The following is a 23,799-nucleotide window of genomic DNA, read 5'->3' as shown; positions in this document are numbered from 1 at the left end:
TAATTCTTTCCATTTGTACTTTTTCTTGATTTCCACATTTCTCTGCTTTATACAAATGTTCATAAAATTTCAAGAATATCTCTAGAATCTCTAGTTATTTTTCTTGTTATAGGATCTCTATGTTTGGTGACAACCCTTTCAGTGTACTGTTACCTAAGTTGTTGTGCCAATGGTTTTTCTGCTCTGGAGTTATCAAAAATAGCTGCTTAACAGCAATCTTTCTAAAGGTATGCATCTTATCCAGATACTCCCCTATTTTCTCTTTAGTACTCTGCACTTGCTCTTCCTCTTGTTTTGTGTGATTTTCCTTATTCTGCAGTACTTTAACCTTTGTCAGCCCCTCTAAGTAATTTTTATTTTATTTATTTATTTATTTGCATTTTTCTACCAGGAGGTCTACTGGGCCAGGGTGAGCCCATTTTCAGTAGAGGCCCAAGGAGAAAAGCCCCAAAAACGACCAACATGATAAAGCTACAGAATCAAAAATACAGAAAATCAAGCAGTGATGGTACAGAACACATTACTGAATAGGTGATACAATAAACTAGATAATACTGGTTACACAAATGTCAGATTTTAAGTATGCAAGTCAAACAAGAATACAATTGATGACATGGGATAATAGCGAATGTGTGAACAATACAGTATTACAGTTTTGCAGTAGACAGGGAAAGATGGAGAGCAGCAGATTATAGATTCTGAAAGTAAGGTATTGCCTTAGAGCTACTACTATTTAGCCATCAAGAATGAATAGAATATATGGTAGGTAACTGATATAGATTATGTGTGGATGGGTGGCACATGTTGGACTTAGTAAGTTGGAAGCACTGAATATATATATGAGGAGTCTGAGCTGTAAGTGAAATGGGGAGGAAAAGTAAGAAGGCTAGGAATATTGGGTTTTATATTTTAATTTATGTTACTTATTAACCATATTTCTTTCTCTTTTATTTTGACCCTGTTTTTAAATTCTACTTTTGTTGTATCCCAGTCACAAGCTAAAACTTCTGAAGATATTTCTATCTTCTCTAATAACTCCTGAATAATTTCCACTACATATTCCTTAAATTCCAGTGTTTTTAACAGGTAGGTGAGAAAACACCACTGTCTTATTTTTACTTCATTACCCTGTATTTTTATCTTAGTTTTTATTGGTGCATGATCAGAAATAGCTATTGGATGCATGTCAAAGCTTTCAAGTAAATCACGTTTCTGTGACAGTTCTATCAAGTCTAGCCCAGTTATTGTATCTTGGGGAATAATATGTACATTCTGTTCAAGTTCCTACTACTGAATTTACATCTTCCATACCAAATATTTTCATAAATTTCTTCATAAATCTACCCTTTTTTGTTATATTGTTATATAGTTCCCTGTAGGTCTCCCTGACACATCCTCACTATTGCAAATTAAACTCCAGTCTCCACCTACAAATACTATTCCCTGCTGAAAGCTGATTATTTCTGCCAAAACTTTCTTAAGCTCAATAATAGCAGTTTTCAGTGGAATATTAATGCATGCCATTGTAATATTCCTCCCTTGCCAATAACCCTTACTACCACAAATGTACCATTTTTAATCTTTTTCCCCCCTTATCTTTCACTACTGGAGTCCCTCAAGCAATTAGTATAATTATTCCTCTTTTCCTCTGTCTCTGATAATCTGCTGAATATGCATTCTGAAATCCTGTCTTTGTCAAATTCACTTGCTCATGTTTTTCCAGTTGTATTTTGCAGCATTGCTGTTTGAACTCTATATTTCTTAATATGTTAGTATTCTTTCATTTTTACCTGTATTTGTAAGGCCATTCATGATTCAGTATAATATGTACAGCATAGTCATCAAGATAAAAAGCTATTATTCCCACCTATCATACATAACAGTTTTTGAATGTATATTTCCAGTTTTTGTGTTACATGTATATACTAATGTTTGGCAGGCTGATCTTTTGTACAGAAGTTTCTTCTCATTTCCATTTGAACCTATGTAAACATTTTCAAGACTTTTTGTTTTAATGAAAACCCTCAAACAAAACAAACAAACAAAAAAATAAATACAAAACACCCCTTTCCCCTATTAACGTGGAACAAACACAAAGCACTATGTACAACTTAAAAAAAAAGAGGTTTAACCCCCAAGAAGGGAACAATTACCCCAAACCGATGGCTGCACATTCAGGAATTATATAACCTAAAATTAAGGGTACCCATGCTAAAGTGCATCCTGCAGCCTCTGCTCCCACTTACACTGATTACTGTCTGTTCTTTTATTATCTCTCTTCCCTTCCCAGGTATGAAAACAGCTTGTATGCCTTTAGAAAACAGCAACTTTTAACAGTAAGAAAATGTACAATGGCTATCTTTAAATAAAACTAAATTAATTGTACACTGTTCTATTAACCTCATTAATATACTGAGGCTGCTAAGGAGTTTGTTACCTCTTTTTCACTTCCCATAAATTCAGACGTATTGTTTTCATTGAACTGCTTGCTGTTGTACTTTTAAATTTTACATTTCCCAAAGCAAAGAATACTCATAATTCTCAAGGTTAACTGCTTGCACCTGCAGACAGCTTGTCCCCATGGAAATGTACTTAACAATGCATCTTTGTAAATTTCACTCAAAAATGAATGCACAGCTGCTCTCAGCTGCAGACATCTTGATTCCACTTAACATTTGCTACTGGAAAACAAACAAGGTAATATCTTTTCAGTTGTAACAAGCTTAGCATTTTCATAGCTTTAATCATTTTGTCTAAGCCTAAATGCTTACAAACATGTTTGCAGCTTAAGCTAAAGGTGGTAATCTAGACATTCACCCTTGTAAAATAAAGAGAGAAAATAATCCTAATTGTACCTATTATATAATCAGTGCACTTTTACATCCCTCCCCTACCCAGCAGCCCAAGATCACAGCCTATGAACATTAAACTTGCTTTTGCCCCAACCTTTTTTTTCTCTTGTTATGCTATATTTCTTACAGCTAAAAAAGTACTTCTTTACTTTAATATCTTAACACATACAACAGTCACTGAAAAGAAAAACATTTTCAATGGCACTCCCTTTTCTTAGTTTCTGTTTTCACACTGGGGACAGCTGAAGTTATACTGTTTGATGATCAGCATGCAGCCATCTTGTAAGTCCGGCATATGTACCTCATTTTATATTATATGTATGTATATATATATATATATATATATATATATATATATATATATATATATATACACATACACACACACACACACACACACACACACACATATATATATATATATATATATATATATATATATATATATATATATATGTATAGAGAGAGAGAGAGAGAAAGAATGATGACAAAGTTAATAGTGAAGCAAGGGAGGAAACAGGGTGGTCATCAGGATCACACAAACAAATCTAGAACAGCAGAGATGAACGGGATTAATATACACAGACTGGGAAGGGAGACATGGGCTGGACAGATATAAACAGATGATGGACAAATGGTGACAGGGAGGAGTGGCAATGCACAAGTAGTGAACTATGACATACGAAGATGGGATACACCTAGCTGAAAATAAGTTTTGGAATAGGCATCATGCTAGCTGTTTAATGGCCTAGAAGAATATCAGCATGACCAATCAGAAGACTGAGATGATCAAGTGCATCTTCAATATTTTCAAAGAGGGGCATGTTATTGACTACCAAGTTGCCCACTGAACTTGTCAGTTGCCTCCAGTACATCATATTGCAGTGATATCTGGATTACAGAAGGCAGTCATGCTGGTGTAGCTGCATTTAAGAGATCATAATTCCTCCAAAGAGGCAATTCAAGCCTTCCTTCTCAGCCACAGGTGGGGCAGGAACCAGCCATGGCTGATGTGTCTGCTGCTCATTGGCACCTCCATGACCTGTAGGAATGAGAAAAAATGGGAATGGTAACATAAGCGAAGATGTCCTCCAAATGGTACAGTTAATATAGTACAATCCCTCTGTATTGAAAATTGCAGTTGCACCCCTGGCAAACAACATGGTTGTCCTCTCACTTTGCCCATGCTAAATGGAAAGAAGTACAAAACGGCTTTCACACACAGGTGTAGGTGAGATAGAGACATCAGTGCAAAACGGCACATATGCAATACACATGTAAATGATAGAAGAAGCCAAACAAATGAACTTCTATTTGTTTCCCCATAATATGCAGCAATACCATTATAGAGAAATTACAGGCTCAGCACAGAGACAGACCCTTACTGTAGCCCACCTGGTATGTTTGTCAGATGAAATGGTCTGTATAAAGAACACTACTCTAAATGACAGAAACAAGTTTAAAATTACATTCTGAAAAACAGTAGTAATTTGAAGTACTAACTATAGCATTTGAGGCATTCCTGCTTAACTTCTGTTTCTCACTGCCAGAAATATTCACGATGGTGGTGCTGTAGGTCACTAAGCCAGTATCTGCATTGCTCACTGGTCCTGGGAATGCCAGTATCCTTGCTCAGAAGCTCAGCCAGGTCAAACTAGGCATCTGTCTTCCTAAATGGACCCCCACAGGGGCCCCTCAGCTGCTCTTTGAACTGGCTGTATAGGAGAAAGAGCATAGTTTTGTTCTCCTTAGCACACCAGGTAGGTGCTCTCCATGTAGCAGTACCATTGCCAGCTATCGTCATAAATATTATGTCACAAAAGATGATGGGCAGCAATTCATTTTTAACACAACTTTTGTGCATCCCATTATGAATTTGAAGTTGAAGTTACAAACAACAATTTTTTATGAACGTATTTACAACTTAAAAGAAAATAATATATCAAACACTTCCCCTTAACACCAAAATCAAGAAAAGCAAAAAAAAAATAAATAAATAAAAAAACCACAACGGAGAAGGTAAACTCATAAACTTGAGGGTAAAGCAGTTCAGTTAGAAAGGCCCATGGTAACACCTATAAGCATACACAGAAGCTGTATTTAATAATTAATATGAAGATAAAATATCACCATCATTGATACAAATTATCTAAGGTGCCTATTTCTCTCTGGATTTTGCTTTCAAATGAGGGTTAGTAGTTGCCAACTCCACTAATGAAGATAAGTCCTGGAGGATTAGTAGTTTTCCAAGACTTGGTTTTCCATTTCTTAGCTACACACAAAAGGGTTAAAAGTCTTGATTGTGGGGACCCAAAGGGAAACTGTGAAGTCTCCCTAAGAAAGTATATGTCCTTAGTTACTTTAATCTGTTCTGTCCATATCAGGTCACAGATTAATTGCAGAAGATTTTTAAAATCTGGAAGTACTGAGCAATCCCAGAAAATATGCAACCAGTCTCCTAAATCCCCATTACTACGTCCCCAACATGTGAGAGAAACACCGGGGAAAAAATCTATATAACTTGTCTGGCATATAAGAATCTTTGAACTGGCATTGCCAACAATAAAATCAAAATTTTCTAGAGTGGGTCATGTATCTGGGGATTAAGAGACTCTTTCCCCAGTGTTCTTTATCTAACTGCAAATGTAGTTGTTGCTCCCATCCAAATCTATGCTTGTCTTATATAACTACCCACAGGGTGATATGAATCTTCTATAAAAATCTTATTGTCCTATTACTTATGCTGTTGGGGCTTGTTATGTGTAGGAGCCAAGAAACCCATCTAGGTCTATCAGAGTGTACAAGTGTGATTATCGTAAGAGAAGCTAACCTGTTAGTGATTAGTCCAAACAAATCTAAGTGCTGATCTGATAAATTGTATTTAGTTTTAAAAACCTCCCATGATAGGTGACAGCCATTATCAATTAATTGTTCTCATAACTGCAAGCCTTCACATCTTCTAAGACCTCTAGTTATCTTTTGTGACCAAATTCTCCAGTTCCTAAGAGTGTGAGGTGGTAGTAATTATTTGAGCGAAGTGCCCAAAGCTATAATTTTGAATCCTTCTTGTAGCCCCTGACTTATTAATCTGCAACTTGGCTGATGCTCCTGTATAGAAAGACCTTATAACTTATATAAAAGTCTAAGGGAAACCCCAGTAGGCTAACACCTCCCAAAGGTAAGTCCAGTTAACTCTTTCAAATGCCTTTTCTGCATCAAAACTGACTAAATCTAACCAATGGTGCAAGGATGATGCATTATCAATTAGAAATGCTGTTTTACTAAGACCATTACAAATGGTTCAGCCTTGTATAAAACCTGCTTGATCCAAGTGGATCAGTTTAGGAAGCAAGCTAGCCAGTTTGTGTTCTAAAATAGACATATAGTTTATAACCATTATTTAAAATAGAAATGGGCCTATAAAACAAGGAAAGGGAAAGATCCTTAACCGGTTTGAGAAATACACTTACAATTGCTTCCTTTCAAAAAGGAGTTGGAGGGGATCCACATAACAGTGCATTACTTAATTTAGAACAGATTTGGGCAAAACCATCATTACCTCACTTCGAAATTTCTAAAGGTAGCCCATCTGAACTGGAGGGTCTTCCAGGTGGTTGGCAGAGACAATGTATCTAATACTTGCTGGGAGGAGATAGGAACATTAAAACTATCAGCGTCCACTGGGGTAAGCATTTCTGTTGGAATTAACAACTAAAATAATTTAATATTTCCTGGTTTGTGGGCAATGAATCCCCAGTCTCTGAATATAATTGGGAATAGTAATCTACAAAGGTGTTAGTAATTTCAGACGGGTCTCTATTAGATAAACAAAAGTTTATCTAATCGAATGCTGACATCATTGAAAATCCTGGAACTCAAAATCGCAATTGTGGAGGGCAGCACCCCCCACACCCCCAGCTAAATATATATTCCAACTCCGAGATCGCACTACAGTGAGGAAAGGGCAAATATTCTCATCTTCACTCTACCGTGATCTCACAAAAACCATGTCAAGTTCCGGGATTTTCGATGATGTCAGTGTTCGATTAGATAAACTTTCGTATAGACCCTTTCAGACCAGTCAATGCACAGTCTACTTGAGGTCTGGTGTTTTATTTGTCTGATTTGTCTGTCAACTTCCTGCTTCCCTAAACTTATGGTTAAAAATTTGGCATTGGAAGGGGACATTTCACATTTTTTTTTTATTTAAGGGCTTTATAGGCTTGCTATGTTTTATAAAGCAACAGTATGTAGATTTGCTGACTCAGACACCTCTACGTACAGCGACTATCATTGAGGAAATGGATGAGTACATATAGATAGGAGTTTTTCTGGCTTCTGCTGATGATACTGAAAGACAAGCAGAGTGCATGTGAAAGATGGTGCCAATCTATAACAGCTGGAAGATACTTTGATCCTTGAAACATTTGACAGAGCTGTCCATTTCTGTGACACATAACAGTTTCCATTTCAGTTTTGCAACAGACACACACAGAAATAGATGGTCACACACACATTTGTAGTAGGGAAATTTGCTGGCCTTGGGCAGCAACAATCACTATGTGCCCCCTACTGTATATTAACAATCAGAATGGAAGTTGAATGATGGCGTGTAAAATGGCAGACTTTTTTAAGAACAGTTTAGCATTTCTCAATTGTCATTAAGCAGACTGTGATCGCTCATAGAGAACTTGTAATCTGTATCTTAAAAACAACAGGAAAGTTTGGCTATCATTTTACAGGCTGTCTATTATGTGGCTTAATTGACAACTTGTAAAACATTTGATGCTCCCTACAAACTGGTGCCAGGCTCCATTGTTATTTGTTTTACCCATGCTAAAGCAGTGTATGCATGTGTGTGTGTGTGTGTGTGTGTGTGTGTGTGTGTGTGTGTGTGTGTGTGGCCCCCACATGCTGAAGCAGGGCCCAAGGCTAGATTTTTTTTTGGGGGCCCCCATAATTATATTTATAAAAAAAAATTATTGGAAAGTGTACTTTCTAGCTTTCATTACATCAAATTTTTCAATTATTTTTGAGTAATCGACTTATTTAGCAAAATCATTTTCTATACATAAAATTGCCAAATGATTAAGCCGTTCTTGGCTAGTGGAATTTCTTTGCCACATTTTTAATGAGTTTGCCAATTCACTGAATGATCTCTCAGCCGACGAGACAGTTACTGGAATAGTACAAAATAATTTCAATGCAAGGCAAATATTGCCAAATATTTCTTGCAGATTTTTTCATATATTAAATTAAGAAGTTTAATTGGTGACCTTTCCGAACCAAAAACAGTCTTGTGGATTGTTTTAAGGTGAAGTACTTCATTTATTAAATCATCTGACAAATCTCTTTCATAAGATTTTATAAGTATTGCTACTTTTGTGGTTAGCTGATCTTCGTCCTAATCCTAAAAATTTAAAATTGGAGAGAATAATTTGCAAATATTATTCGCTGCTTCAAATCTTGTTTTTATATCATTGATAATAAAATCCAACACTTGGTACATGACAGAATTTCAAAAGTCTTCTTCACAATTTTCAGAATTTGTGCACTTTTTGGGAAATTGGTGTTGGATTTCTATTGTTGCAACAACTGCTTTAACTTCATGAACAATGTTTTCCCACGAATCACGCAACGTCTGAATTTCTTCCATTAAGTCTTTTACCAAGGCAGTCTCTATATCAAGAGATAATCCTTTGCTTTGTATGACAATATTCTTATTATCAATACTGGCTTTATATATAATATTCAAGGCCACGTACCAGAATATTGTCATAAACAGACCTTTATAAGAACTGAAATATTTCTTCAAATCTTTAAGTGTATTTAGTGCTGAAGGAGTTAATCCTACAGCCATCTCACTAAGAATGTCATCTATCGCAGCAAGTACACTGGGGTAATGTTTGACGATTGAATGCACAGCTTGAATTCTTTCACTCCATCTTGTTTCTGACACACTTTGAAGAGATAATGGTATGTGTTTTCTCAGTACCTCCCAGCATGCAGGACTATGAGCAAAAAAAGTGTACAAGCTTTCTATATTTCCAAAAAATGTTATAACATCTGGATTGAGTTTTGCAGCATTCATTCCTACGAGATTTAATGAATGTGCACCACAGGGGGAGAACACTGAAAGTTTGTTCTTTTCTATGATGCGGGTTTGAACGCCAGTTACTTTACCACGCATATTGGAGCCATTATCGTACCCTTGTGAATGGCAATCTTCAAGAGGTATAGTGTGTTTTTCAAGAGTAACAAGTATTTCTTCAGTTATTTTTTTGTCCACTTTTCCAAGTAAAATATATGAATTCAATGAAATGTTCATTTACTTCAAATTCATTTAAATCTTTGTTTTGAAATACATATCTGAGAATCAGGACATTTTGTTTATTGTGCGAGATATCTGGTGTTGCATCAACAATTATGCTATAAAAAATTGAGTCCCTTCTTTGATCCAGAATGGTGTTAAGAACTTGGTCTGCACAAAGGCCTATAAACTCATTTTGAGAATACCATGACAAATAATGGACAGATCCTTTCATATTTCTTCCTTCTTCTATCTGATTTTGTTGAACTTTAGCAAGGTGTTGTCATGTTACTTTATCATATTTCGCAATTAGTTCCAAAAGCCCTAAAAAATTTCCACTGTGGACATTTCCAATTGTTGTGTTCTCTCCTTGAAACGCTAAACCTCTAGATGCCAAAAAATGTGTTACGTCTAAAATTTGTTGCAGAATAGCTTTCCACTTGGTTGCCTCAGACTGAATTTGGAGTTGGAGGGCTTTATCGATTCCATGTCCTTTTGATGAATCCAAAAGACATTTCCAAGCTACATATTGTTTCCTATGTTCAGCACTATTTTCATGAGATGGCAAAATGTCATATAACTTTTTCCAAGGTTTATTTTTAGGTGAAAATTCTTCTTGAGCTAAATAGCTTAAATTTTTGTTAAGTGGATCGCAGAAAAGTCAACATGGTAGGCAGTAAAGAATTTCTTTTGATGCACTCCATGTTAGCCATTCTTGTGGAAAATGTTCACTTGTTCTATTATCTTTCATTTTTTTTATATAAAAGAAACTCTTGAAATTCTCTACCATTAACATCCTGTGGCAATTTCTTATATATCTTTTGGAATTCTTGAAAGGTGGTGAGTTGTACTATTTCTTGTCGCAGGATATTTGAAATTACTCAAGGCCACGTACCAGGATCATCATATTTTACATCAGGATTTTTGAAATCATGTGTAACTGAAGTATCGACTGTATCATGTTCTTTCACAATTAGTTCCTCTTGAGGTTTCTCATTTCCTTGTTCTATGACAGTTGCAACAGTGCCAGTCGTTTCCTCTTCGACTGATTTTTGAATTTCTGAATTCTCATAATCACTATCTTCATGATTAGTACTATGCGTTAAATTCTTTTAGTCACCATATTTAAAGAATTTTGTTATCAATTGATGACCGCGTGATGCTTTTGCTTCTTTTTCATATTTAAGTTTCCTTTTCTGAGCGCCAGACTTATGTTTACAATTTGAAGCAGACATGGCTTTACTTTTACTTATTATTGTTAATTTCTATAAAAAAATAAAAGCCAAAATATCTAAATAACTTTTTCAAAATATACATATCTGTAAAGAACAGGACGGGTGCAATGCAAAAATATTTACTTACGATTATGAACATACCTCTCAACCTGAAAACATAAAAAATCTGGACAAATGGCCACGAAAAATAGGTACAAATCGGTATGGTAATTAACATAAAATCTGCATACCTAATTATGTAACCCCACCCACTCCAATAGAATTGTGGGAAACCAACTTTCAAAAGCAAACTGAAGAACAGACAACCAAAATATGGCCCCAGAGCCCCCCTGCAGCCATTCCAATGTCCCATTACTTGGCTATTTCACTCCATTTACCATAAACACTGGAATGTGCATACTGGCACTGCTTTACTTCTACAATGATTATTTGGATTTCATGTAAAACTTATTTTACATTTTATAGTATAAACACTAATAGACATCAGCTAAACAAAGCAATACAGTCTCAGAATGAAAATAGCATTAGCATTAAAACTTCTCTGCCCTTGAAACTCACATTCATTGAAACCCAGACACTAATGCTTAAATAAAATAGCTACTGCCATAACCACTCTGCTTACTGAGTGTAACATTTGAATTAGAAAGCTGCGGAGCTGCTGACAATAATGAACCACACTCACCGTGTGAGTTGCATGCTTAAATAATATAGCTGCTCGCATACCTCTCAACTGTACAGATTTTTGCAGAATGTCCAGATTTCTGCCTAATATATTTGGTCCATTTTTCATAAAATTGTGGTTTTATAGCAAATCATTGGCAAATCACTGAAGATTTAAGTTAGAAAATAATGTCAGACATTTGAGTTTCAGACTTCATATCCTTCAGAAAATTAATATTAAAGCACAGCCTGTTGCTCTATCTACTTTCTAAGTTTATAAGTACAATATTCAAAAATTGTCCCTATTTTTGGGCCTTTGCCCCCTCCCCATTATTTATGGCTTTGTCCAGATTTCTTACTCTAAGAGGTTGAGAGGTATGCTGCTGTCATAACCACTCTGCTTACCGAGTGTAACATTTGAATTTGAAAGCTGCTTCACACACACACACACACACACACACACACACACACACACACACACACACACACACACACACACACACACACACACTCTTAAATAAAATAGTTGCTGCCATAACCCGACCAGTGTGCAGACAGCCATATCTTGCACAAGAATCTACACAGCCAAAGACCAGAAATTCAAAGCATGGCTATTTATTTTTTCACACTAACAGTTACAAAAGAAGATTCATGGGTTCCTGCAACACATGCCTTCAAAATAAGTAATCCCGACATAAGCTAGTAATAGTCATTACTCAGAGTAGCTGTTATTCATATACTTTTAACAGTCGGGTACTCGGGTTAAAAAAAGTTATTTGCTTTGACACAAAAATAACCAGTAAACTTCCAAAAAAAGAATAACATGAAAATGCAGCTCAGTTAAATCAAACTTCCAGGCGCGAAGATAACATAGTTTATCATATATATATATATATATATATATATATATATATATATATATATACATATACACATATGAGATCCGTACAGATCCCCGACTGCACTTTCCACTGAAACCTTAATCAGCAAGCATACTTAACTGAAAGTGCTGTTCACCGAAGCAGCACTTTCAGGAAACTATGCTGCTAGTGCTGGTCGTACTATGGTGCGGATAAGGGAAAATTCCCTTTTCCCCACTGTAGTGCGACCTCGAAATGAGAATATTAATGTAGGAGGAGTGTGGGGGGGTGCAGGGGGTCTTGCCCCCCTGCATAGAGTCTAGATCTATATATATATATATATATATATATATATATATATATATATCCTACTGGCCATTAGAATAAAATAGTACAGAGGCAGACAAAGATAAAAAAGTCATATTGCTTCATCAACATAAATACAAACAAGTGCCTATTTTCAGTGGAGGCACACTTCACTGATTTATTCCTACTATGAAATAAACGGGTCTACTTTAGATAAATGAAAATGCAATCTCTCGCACGCTCATACGAGTGAATAATCATAACATCGGAAGTGGTATTTTGGGGTTGCAATACAGTGAAGAGTGGGATATTTGCCCTTTCCTCACACTGTAGTGTGACCTCGGAGTAGGAATATATATTTAGCGGGGGGGGGGGGTCGCAGCCCCCCACAATACCAATTTCTATGTTATGATTATTCGCTCATATGAACGTTCGAGAGATTGCGTTTTTGTTTATCTGACATTGACCCAAATAAATGATACTCTCTACACAAATATGTATAGGTTCCAACACAAGATTTGAAGAGTTAAGATAAGGAATATTACAGACTTTCACTTGTTTCTGTATTAGGGTAATCAACATTGCATAATAGCAAAACAAATGTTCACTACATCAGCACCCAGAAAAGATAGTGTGTAAAATATTTTAAGTTCAAATATGCATGGGGTGGGTGATTAACTTCCTAAGACATAGCAGATGTATGGGTGTGTGCTTATACTCTTGAAAGCCCTCTACTGTACTTATACCGCAGTTTATGTAAGTACATACACATTTTTACACAATGTCCAGACTTGGCCGTGGTTTATTATTATTCCTTTTTCTCATCGTAGCACCCTTCACCATGAACAGATTTAGTAAAACAGGCAGGCATTACATCTACAAATGTACACCATATCACACATATTCAACAGCCCTTTGGTTAAGTATGTAAGAGATATACAATCATTACAAGCAGTATACTTACAAAACAGGTATCAATCTGCTCTGCGCTGCCTCCTCCATAGTGGTGATATCTATAGCGATGGAAACTCTGAATTCACCATGACGAAGCAAAGCAGAGCATCAAACCTGTCCTCACCTCTCTGTCAGTGTAAAAGTCCTCACCCACAACAGCGCATAAAAAAGGAAAAATCTGCTGAAGTATAGTTACAGCCAGAAGGGCTGGGACTGGGAGCCATAAAAAACACAGTTACTGACTGGGAAGACTGCTTAATTTTTTTCTAAGAATTTTAAAGAGAACTCGAGCCGGACTAGACAAAATTAAAGTTGTGTGCTACACTGCTACTGCATCCCAAAGTAACACCAAAAACCTGTGTAAATACTGCAGTTAGACTGCAATCTGGTAGCGTGCTAGTCGTCCTGTTCTCGGCTGGGTAATATCTCTAATGTGTGTTAGCCACTTTATGTCATCTGCAGGACAGCTATTTCATTGCAGAAAAATGACTGAGAAGTGAGAACTTAATTTACAAGTTATAACTTATGTGTGTGTCATCAGACGGCAATAATGCTACACCCAGCCTGAGTCAGGAAATCTTTTTTGTTTTCCCCAAACGATGCAACTAAGTATTAGTAACCAAAAATAAAAACCACTGACTATTTTGCCATTAACAAGGACTGCTTCTGTTTTGCCATCCTCCCGTGTGTTTTTTTAATTAGCTAACATTCAGCAGCTGTTATGTATGTGTTTTTTTGTTGTTGCTGTTACTTGCATAATATACTAAGTTTTTGTTGTGATTTTGAAGCTTAGGAGTTGTCTACCAGTGGCTTGAGTCAGGTCCCTAAAAGATTTTGTTAATTTTGACCTGGCTGTTAAGGGGCACCTCAACAGTGGTGTAGCTGGATGTATACTGACTACATTAAGGTGTGTACATTTTTTTCTTACCTGTTAAATCCAATAATGTGCTTCTCAGCAGTATCAGCTGCTCAGTGCTCAGGCGTCTGACTCGTCTGTCCCGTCCCTCTCTCTTTAGACCCTATGTCATTCTCTACTCTGTTGCAGGCTTGCAAAGTAAACTCAGCCCGGAGCAGCCCTGAGGCTAGCAGGCAGGCAGACTGCTCAGGAAGCTGATGTCAGTGTGCACGCCTCTGCGCGATGATGTCAGTTTGAAAAAAAAGCCAGGAAAAAAAATTTAAAAAAAGCCGGGAAATTCAGAAATTAAGGGGTGTCACTCGGGAATTGTGGCACCCTATTATTTGGACCTCAAAACTGGTCTGCTTACGAATCAGCACGATTCCAGTTAAAATCAAATCTTTTTTGTATAGAACACACAAAGTAGACAACATGAACATAAACATTAGATACGGCTCAACCACGTTGTTTTTTTTTTTTGTGTCAAAACACGTGGCCAAGCCGGCCATATGACGCAAAGGGTAAAAGTATCACATGTTCATACGATACCAATGCAGGCTAGAAATATCCCTGAGCATCTAACTGGCTCATGCCACCCGATCTGCCGCATTGATAATAATAATAATTGAATTGTGAATTTTGAAAAGGGCCCATCTCCACAATTGAAAAGATATGGATATGGGCCCTTTTTGAAATTCACGATTCAATTGTTGTATGAATTAAAGTATAAATTTTCAGTGGTCGAGAAATTTCAAAAAGAGGTTTTAAATATTTTTATCTTTTGACTGATCACACAGGGCCCCCTTTATCCCGGGCCCCCAGGCTATGGCCCTGTTAGCCACCCCCCCTTGTGGGGGCCATGTGTGTGTGTGGAGGGGGCCGGTTAACAGTACTGGTCTCCATACCACTCAACTCTGACTTTGTGATATTCTGGCAATTATCAAGCATTTAAGTGTTTTCATTACTATAATGTGAGGATTAGGCAAATCAAGTTGTTCTTCCTTCTTACTAAATATGCAAAACATAAATGCATAGACTATAAAAGAACACTAGTAATATAAAAGGGTACTGTTTAACAGGATACATCATGGGAATGCTGTCTCATAAGCTGTTATTTAACTACATCTTGTACAAAGTTACAGGTGAAACTGCTGTGAAGTACCTTCTTCACAGAGTCTTAGGGTAGTTGCATAATGGGATTTCAACAGTCCTTGTTATGAGGGCATAGTCTTAGTCTTTATTTTGCTTCAGATTGTGTACTGGGGTAGTGCACTGATTGCTATAAACCATTTGCAGTCACAGCCTGGGTGAGGAGATTCACAAAAAAAAAAGAAAATAGAACAAATCCACAAAGAGAGCAATCACAGAAGATAGATAATCCCATAGACAATAGATACAATATGTAAATAATATTAGCAGAGTAGAAAATCAAATGTGAATTAATTTTAGTAGTAAATATGAGAGGGATGCAGCAGCTGAGAACAGAGGCTCAAAATAGAAGTGATGCAGGTGAGGAGGGAGTTAGGTTATGTGTTCAGTGGAAAAGTACTTGCAGTCAGACTTTTGATGAAACTGTCTTTTGAGTTGAGCTCTGAAGGAGGGGAAAGAGGAGACTTCTTAAAGGCGATGGGAGAGAGATTGCCATAGTTTGGGTGCAAGAAGGGAGAAGGAATGGTTGGTACAGTGCAGTTTAGTTTGTGGCATCTGGAGTGAGGGAGTTAATTGGGAGAGGTTGTGGAAGTTGTAGGGGGTGGGTTTATTAAGGAGTTTGGCTGCAAGAGGTAGAAAGGCAGTTGGCTGAAGTAGTTTGAAACAAGAGACCCGAGGAGTAGTTCAGCTCTGTAGGAGACTGGTAGCCATTTGGCCTTGGAGAGGGTGATACAGTGGTGTTCCTGAGGGGTGGAATTGGAAATGAATTAGCAGGTTTTGTTTTCAATGGACTGTAGAGTGGATGAGTTTTTTTTAAGAGGCTGTGGCTATGATGGGGAGACTGTATTCAAGCTTAGCAAGGAGGACTCCTTAGACTATTGCAGGTCTAGCTGGTCTGGACAGAAAGGGAGAGATTTTCCAGGACCAGAATAAACAAGAACCAATCTTTTTTCCTGGTGTTTTCACTGTGGCTTTGGACATTAAGTGACTGGTTTAGCTATAAACCTAAGTATTTAAAGGATGTGGTTGTTTCTGTTGGGCAACCATTGAGATGTTTGATGTTAAGATGTTTAGGAGTCTTTTTCAGCTTTTGAGAGGTTCCAAATATCATACTTTTTGTTTTAGAGGGGTTTAGGAGTACCTTATGGTTGTCTAGCCAAGAATTAATGGAGTGAAGGTCAAACTGAAGCTAGGTTGATTAGCTGAATGTGAGTGACTGGATCAAAGAATAACCACATCATCTGCATAAAGAGTAAGAGACAATTTAAGGAGATCAGAGGGCAGCTTGTTTATAAAGATTGAAAGCAAAAGAAGGACAAGTATGAATCCCTGGGGAACTCCTCTGGTAAGGGGTGCTGGCGGTGATAGGGTTGGGCCTAATTTGATTCTGTAGTACCTATTTGTTAAGAAATGTTAGAAGCAGGTAACAGTGTTGGGGCTAAGCCCAACTTCTTGAAGGGAGAGAAGGAGGAGGAAGTGGTCAATTAGATTAAAAGCTTTGGTAAGGTCAGTGAAGAGAGCTCCTGAAAGGTTTTCTTTATTCATGTTGAGAAGAATCTCATCTGTAAGTGAACATAGTGCTGTCATTGTACTCCAGCCAGCACAGAATCCATGCTGTTTAAGTGTGATGAAGTGGTACTGTTGAATGTAGGTGGACAGTTGGTTGTATTTTTTTCAAGTATTTTCCCAAGTGTAGGGAGGAGGGAAATAGGGTGGATGTCGGAGACATTTACTATCTGAGGCTGTTTGGAAAGAAGTTTAATCAGAGCATTTTTCCGTCTGTCTGGCATTGTATTTTGAATTAAGCAGATGTTATAAATATGTATGGGGTATGTTTTCCAGAAGGGGAACAAGTTCTTTGTGTGTAATTTTCTTAACATGGAAGAGGGGTATAAAGGGGGGGTAAGTGAGTTAAAGGGAGAGGTTGCAGTACTAGGGAGGTGGCTGAATTCTTTAAGAAGGGCAAAGGTTGAGAGTTGGCCTTGAGAGGTCTGGTTGGGGAATGGAGAGGAGGTGGGATCAGTGGATATACAGCCTGTGAGAAGATTTACGTCCTGCCAAAGATGTTTGGGTTTACCTAGAAGAGCAAGTTTCTTGATTATGAAGTTGTTGGTTTTGTGTCTGCATATAACTTGCTTAGCTAGGTTACATAGAGAGGTAAAGGCAGTATGATTTTCTGGTGAGAGGTTTTGTCTTCATGAAGACCAAGCATTCTCCCTAAGTTTAAGCAGAGCTTTCAGTTTAGTGGTTAGCCAGGGGGGTTAGTTGTATTTGAAAAAGTGGTGTGTGAGAGGGCAGAATTTGTCTTGAAGTTGAAGGAGGATTGGTAATGGGAGACCAGTCAAAAGTTGTTAGGTGTTTTTTGAGGTTGTCTGTATTGATGATGGATCTAGGTCTGAAGATAACTAGTTTGGGGGGCAGTTTTGGTGACTAATGGCTCTTGTAACATCCTTCAGCAGAGATTTGAGACAGGTTCAACAAGCTCTGAGAAAACTTGACCATAGAGTATTACATATATTTTTAAGATACGTATTTAATAGGTTCATAGGTTCATAGATAAGTACTAGGCTAACTGTCTTTGCAGGCTGTTTTAAGCCTAGCCAGTTTCCTTTTTGTGTCTGAATTAACCTATGCCATTTGGTTAGAGATTGGCCTTACCCATCCATGCATTTGATCAAATGCATTTAGCTTAATTCAAAAACTTCAGTTCATGCTAACAATCCAAAATCCTTTCACTTACTGAGAAAAAAAGCAACACAAAGCAAACAATTATCTAATATAATACAGCTTATAATATAGATAATATATTTAGGAATGTTGCTGAATATACTTAGGTGCTTGCTAAGTATATCTTATTGCATTTATACATTTTTATTTTTTAAGCAAAAAATAAGCACACAACCTCATTACCCAGATGTTAGTAAAACAACCTAAGTTAGTGGGTCTTCACACTCAGTAATTAGTATTATCAATGAAGCACATATACAAAGTTTAGTTGGGTTTCATTAAGTGTAGTTATTTACCATAGCATGAAAAATAGATGTTCTTAGCCTAATGTAGTCAATTAATCATAATTAACATCATGAAAATTAACACAATTTAAATTTTATTAATTTCCCTACGGTACATTTTTAAAGGTAACCATCTCATTACATATTTATTTCATGAGCTTTTTTTTTTTTTTCTTTCATCCATTGTTTGGAACATAGCCTTGGCATTTAGGACCTTTCTTGATTTCCACAATTTTTATAATCTTCTTAACAATGATTAGCAATAAAACCAACACTGCCTCCTCCAATTTAATGCACTGCAAACATTTTTTATATAAAAAGAATATTTACTTCTTAGCAAGTGTTATCTGTTTATGTAATGCCTCTAATATTAAATTTTCTAGTACTTCTTTAAAGCTAATATAGTTATACATAGCCAAAAATATGTTCTTGTTATTATAGTACACACTCTACATTCAAGAACATCCTTCTTAATCTCTGAGGAGTATTACAATATTTTTGTAATCATATCCATACAAATATCGTAAACATTTCTGACTTTCTGACACATATGGGTAAAAAAAATCTCAGCATAATCTCATCTACCAATGCTTCCATTAATGTAATAAAATGAACTAATGCTTTCAACTCCTCAGTGTACCAAAAAAAAATGAAAGGACATAAAGCATAGAGAACTAGAATGACTGAGTGGGCATCTAAAAATCTTTTATTAAAATAACTAATCACTTCTAAAAAAACAAATAACAGTTTTGTCTCTGTAAATAATGGACAGGAGACTTCATCAGATTAATAATTATATAAATTTCACCACTTAAATACTTGCACATTCATGTGCCTAAAATCATTTGACCAAATGTATTTCTTAACTTTTTTAAATAACATGTACAATTCGCCGCTTTATTCAAGTAATGTGTTCCAGCCCTGACTAAGCTTCCCCACAATCATCTTTTTAAATCTTTTAAAAGCCTATTGACTCAGTCTTTGCTTATTGAGCTATTACCTCTTGCCTCTACCAGGGGTAGGGTACTGGTTCATATATTTATCATGCCAGTTCACTTTGCTATTCCAAGCAAACCTTCCCATTTCATCTATAAATAATTAGATAGGTCCTATTCCTACTTTAACTTGAGGCAGAATTCCTCACCTGTTGATGAATTGGAGTTGCTTCCAATAAATAACTCTCTTGTTTCTATTCCTCCATTTTCTTAAACCACCTTTCACAGTAATTCCCAAACTTACTATCATTTGTGGGTACTTAAAAATATCATCCAGAGATTTATTTCCTTCCTTACTAATAGATTTTGTAACATCACCAATGCCTGCTTTATGATGTAGCATGCCTCCAATTTTTATGCATAGTTGCATAATATTTTAGAAAAAGAATAGCTAACGAATACATAATCTTCAATTATACTACATCGTAATATAAGTCTGGATCAGATACATTCAAACCACCCAGCAGTCTTGGAGGTATAAGTTTGTGTCATGATGCTCTGGGTTCACCTCCATCCCACCTGAACTAAGCACAGTATATCCTTCTCAGAGTCCATTATATATTATCAAAAGTCAGTTTTCCTCCCGCAAATCTGCATTGGTTGTTATCAACTAGCTGTGGAATATATTTGTCATATTCTACACCAACATTGTCATAAACAATTTGCAATCATGATTTAACCCTGAAATTGGTCTAAAAGAATCCAAAATTAGATATTCTTCCCTCCTTTGATATCACGGTTGCCACTACCTTTTTCCATGACAAATAAATCTCTCTATATAGTCTTAATACTTATACTACAAAATTGTACAGGTCTTCATAATTATTAATCCTTCCTTATAAACATTCCAAAATTCTATTACTGCTTGGGGTTTCCTGCTAATCTGTCCATTAAGTACCTCTGTTAATTCTTCCCAAGGAATTGTTGCTATGACATCTGCCACTTTACATGGAGAAAGCTGGGATAACCTCAGTCTTCTCCCCAAACTCTTAACTCTCAAGCACATATTTTCCCCATTATGTTTGAACCTGATTAGTACTGCTGAAAATGTTTTCTAGTATCACCAGATATGTACTAATTTACACCCCATGCTGAGTTTTAAACCAGCAGAATTCTCTGAAGTTCGTTGCTGCCTTAGCCTTTCTGCCTGCACTTCCTGGTAATTGGGTGAACATTATCATTCAAGTAGACACACATACCTTGATGTGTTTTATCCAGCAGACCCTTAAAATCATGTTTCACCCTTTTTTATTATCTCTCTCTGCACTGTTACATCATCAAAACGTATTTTGTAAATTTACCCTTTTCATGTGTAGCATACTTTTTCAGTTAATCTGATTAGTGTCTTCTCTACCTTAAACTGATCCCCTCCACCATTAATGTCTGCCTGTCTAGTCCCACTGTAGGCAGACTGCAGTGTGTTTAATTCCTTATCTCATTCAATGAAAGTTTGTTGCTGTAAGTGGGACTTATGAAAATGCCAGTGTCTTTCTGTACAGCAGGGGACCAATGTACGCAAAGAACTCTGCAGGGTGCATGGTCTGAAATCACTACTTCATTTCATTAACTAAATATACAGGTTTGCTAGTTAAGTACAATTTATTGATATGTGCCCCAGATGTATATCTACTAGAATAAAAATATATGTTAGTCAGAAACTGATGTGTGGGTCACCACTCTAATGTAAGTTCCAACCTATCTTCTCAAATGGGAAATATGATAAACCACAGGTTCACACTGAAGTGCTGTTGCACTTGTTAAATATTGAAACAGAAATGTAATAATCTCTTTACAAACAGTCATCTCCTAAATCATTCCTCGAAATTCTCTTTGTGTACTTCCTGGTTGCAAATAAGTACATAAAGATAAAGTAATGAAAGCTATCCCTATAAACTCCTTTACCCCCACATAACAGTCATTCATATTCAGTAATATATCAGTCAGCATTATGGGGCATTTCTTTGAATGCAGAAGTGCACTGCTGCCTGCTATCTTCTTGAACCAGCAAGAGAAGATGCTGTGCCCTGTAACCAATAACTGCTAGTCATGGCATTGTGTGCTTGCTTATTTAAATGAATTTCATCTAATGTGACTATCCAAGGTTCAAGTCTCTTCTATTTTTTCGACCAGATTAGTTACAATATTGCGCAAAGCTCACACTGTGTCCATAAAGGGGAAAAGAGCATACTTTTTAACCCGTCCCCCTCCACCACACACATTTTTCTCATTTTGAACAACTTTCCCTTGGAACACTTATTGTATACAACTATACTTCAGATTGTAACAGAGTTTTGTATCCTTTTGACCACTTCCCACCCCCCACCCCCATAAAGGAAAAAAATGAAACAACCAATGTGTAAAGCCATATACAAAAAATATCTAGAAACCAATCCTTACCATGCTAGAGCATATAATATGTTAACTTAACAAGCATTTGGGTCAACCATCTCTGGCATACATATTTATGCTTGCTCAGTTATCAACAGATAGCCTAATATGCAGTTTTAATAGGTGTCCTTTATAACCCTTCCCCTGGTTGCTCCATAACTCATCACCACATGAGCATTATCCTACTTTACTTTATGCTACTCAGAAAATAACCTTGACCTTTCCAAACATACCACATTCAAATTCCATTCAAGCTACCCCAATCTTTTCTAGTATGTTTATGAAGGTCTTCAATACACGGAACTGAAACTTTGTTTCTTATTCCCCACGTACATTCCTTCTTAAAAGCATTCATTGTTATTTTACAGCATGTTACAATATAACATCTCAATCTTTACGATTAGAATTAGAGATGAGACGGAGTACAAGAATTAGCCTGTGACCACCACTCATCCACATCATCAAAAAATCCACTTAGCAGTGGCTATCAAATGAGCTGATCTAAACCAATTGACATATTAAAACATAACACAAACATTTATTCTTTAGTACACAAGCATATAAAACTGCTACCACTATTTCCCCAGACTAGTCTCGCAGAGAGAGAGAGTAGGAGTTCCTCACTAACACTCTTCACCTGACTGCCTGTGAGTTAGCAGTACTCTACATTTAACATAGCTTTGTATATAAAGCCAAGAAGTACCACTTCTATAAAAGCTAATTTCCTTGGGTCTTTATCATATGAGCGAATATGAAAAACCACGAACGCTCATAATCTCGGAAGTACCGGACCTCAAACTTGTATTGTGGGGGGCTGCACCCCCACACTCCCCGCTAAATATATATTCCAGCTCCGAGATCGCACTACAGTGAGGAAAGGGTAAATATTCCATTTTTCACTGTACCGCGATCTCAGAAAAAGCACTTCGAGGTCCGGTACTTTCAAGATTATGAGTGTTCGCGGTTTTTCCTATTCGCTCATATGATATAGACCCAATTTCCTTTCATAAGTGTTGACAAAGCAAATAATATGAAATAATAGTAGGTCATATGTTATAAAACTGTTATTATATAATATATAAAAATAATAGGATGCAAGGCCTAAACAACATGTCCTACATAGACCGACTCAAAGCCCTGTCACTAGACTGCTAAGATGTGACCTGTGTCTAGCATACTAGGGATCCTCCGACCCATTACTGATAGATTTACTGCACATCAGCAAGTCAAACATCTTCAGAAATACTTGGTCTAGGGATCTAAAACTCTTGTGCAACATCCACAACATGGTTTGGAGGAACAGGTATATGTTACAGAGGACACTGCTGCTGGGGAACAGACTCCCCATCTGTATAAAACAAAGTTCATTCCTATCCATTTTCAAGAACAACTTAGCTTTATTGATGGGAAACAGAACATTTACCCCAGGATTGCCCCCTGTACTACTAATGAACAGAGGTAGCTCCTAAATGCTTTATCCCATGCATGGGTCCACTCAAATTATCTGTGGTATGTTCCCAGTATTCTCATTGGGGTAATATATAATTATCAACCATGGGATGGGTAAGGCCAATCTGTAATCAAATGGGATAGGTTAATTTGTGTACAAAATGGGAAACAGGCTAGGTTTAAAATGGCCTGCAAGGGCAGCTATCCTAGGACTTACCTATGAACGTATAAGTAAAAATTAAGCCCAGTAAGTCCATTCGTATTTTATCTGGCCAGCTTTGCAATGTTATGTGCAGCTTTATGTATCTGACTCATGCAACTTTAAAAGTTAAGTCCTCATTTTTTAATTGACCATCTAAACATTTTTAACATATGTAGAGAAGAAATATTTGATACTTTGCCATTTTCCAAAGTCATCCATTTCCCTCTCTCCGCCTGCATTACCTCTTCATTCTATTTGGATTGTTTATGCTTGTGCCTATAAGTGGTTTGTATCAATCTTTCTGTTAATTCCAGTGGAGAGACGCACTCAAGATGACAAGATAAAACAGCTGATACTTGAACATTCTCAGCTGGTATTCTTTCATTGATATCAGAATCTGTGCTTTTTACACTGGAGTATGTAGACTTAGTGTAAAAAAAAAGTCTTATCTCCAAACCTGTACATTTTTACAGGCCTGCAGAAGAAAGACAGACTGATCTTTTACAGTATAAGCCTCAAAATGGGTCAATATA

General features: G+C 36.7%; 1 protein-coding gene across 1 annotated transcript in view; it reads left to right on the top strand.

Moving 5' to 3' along the window:
- Positions 1-23,799, top strand: part of LOC122808412 — a 234,597-nt gene that overhangs the window by 102,377 nt on the left and 108,421 nt on the right. The window lies entirely within an intron of this gene.

This window comes from Protopterus annectens, chromosome 8.part0 (assembly GCF_019279795.1).
Source record: "Protopterus annectens isolate FY-2018-M chromosome 8.part0, PAN1.0, whole genome shotgun sequence".
Taxonomy (NCBI): Eukaryota; Metazoa; Chordata; order Ceratodontiformes; family Protopteridae; genus Protopterus; species Protopterus annectens.
The sequence above is the reverse complement of the archived record's forward strand: the minus strand, read 5'-3'. Positions and strand labels throughout refer to the sequence as shown.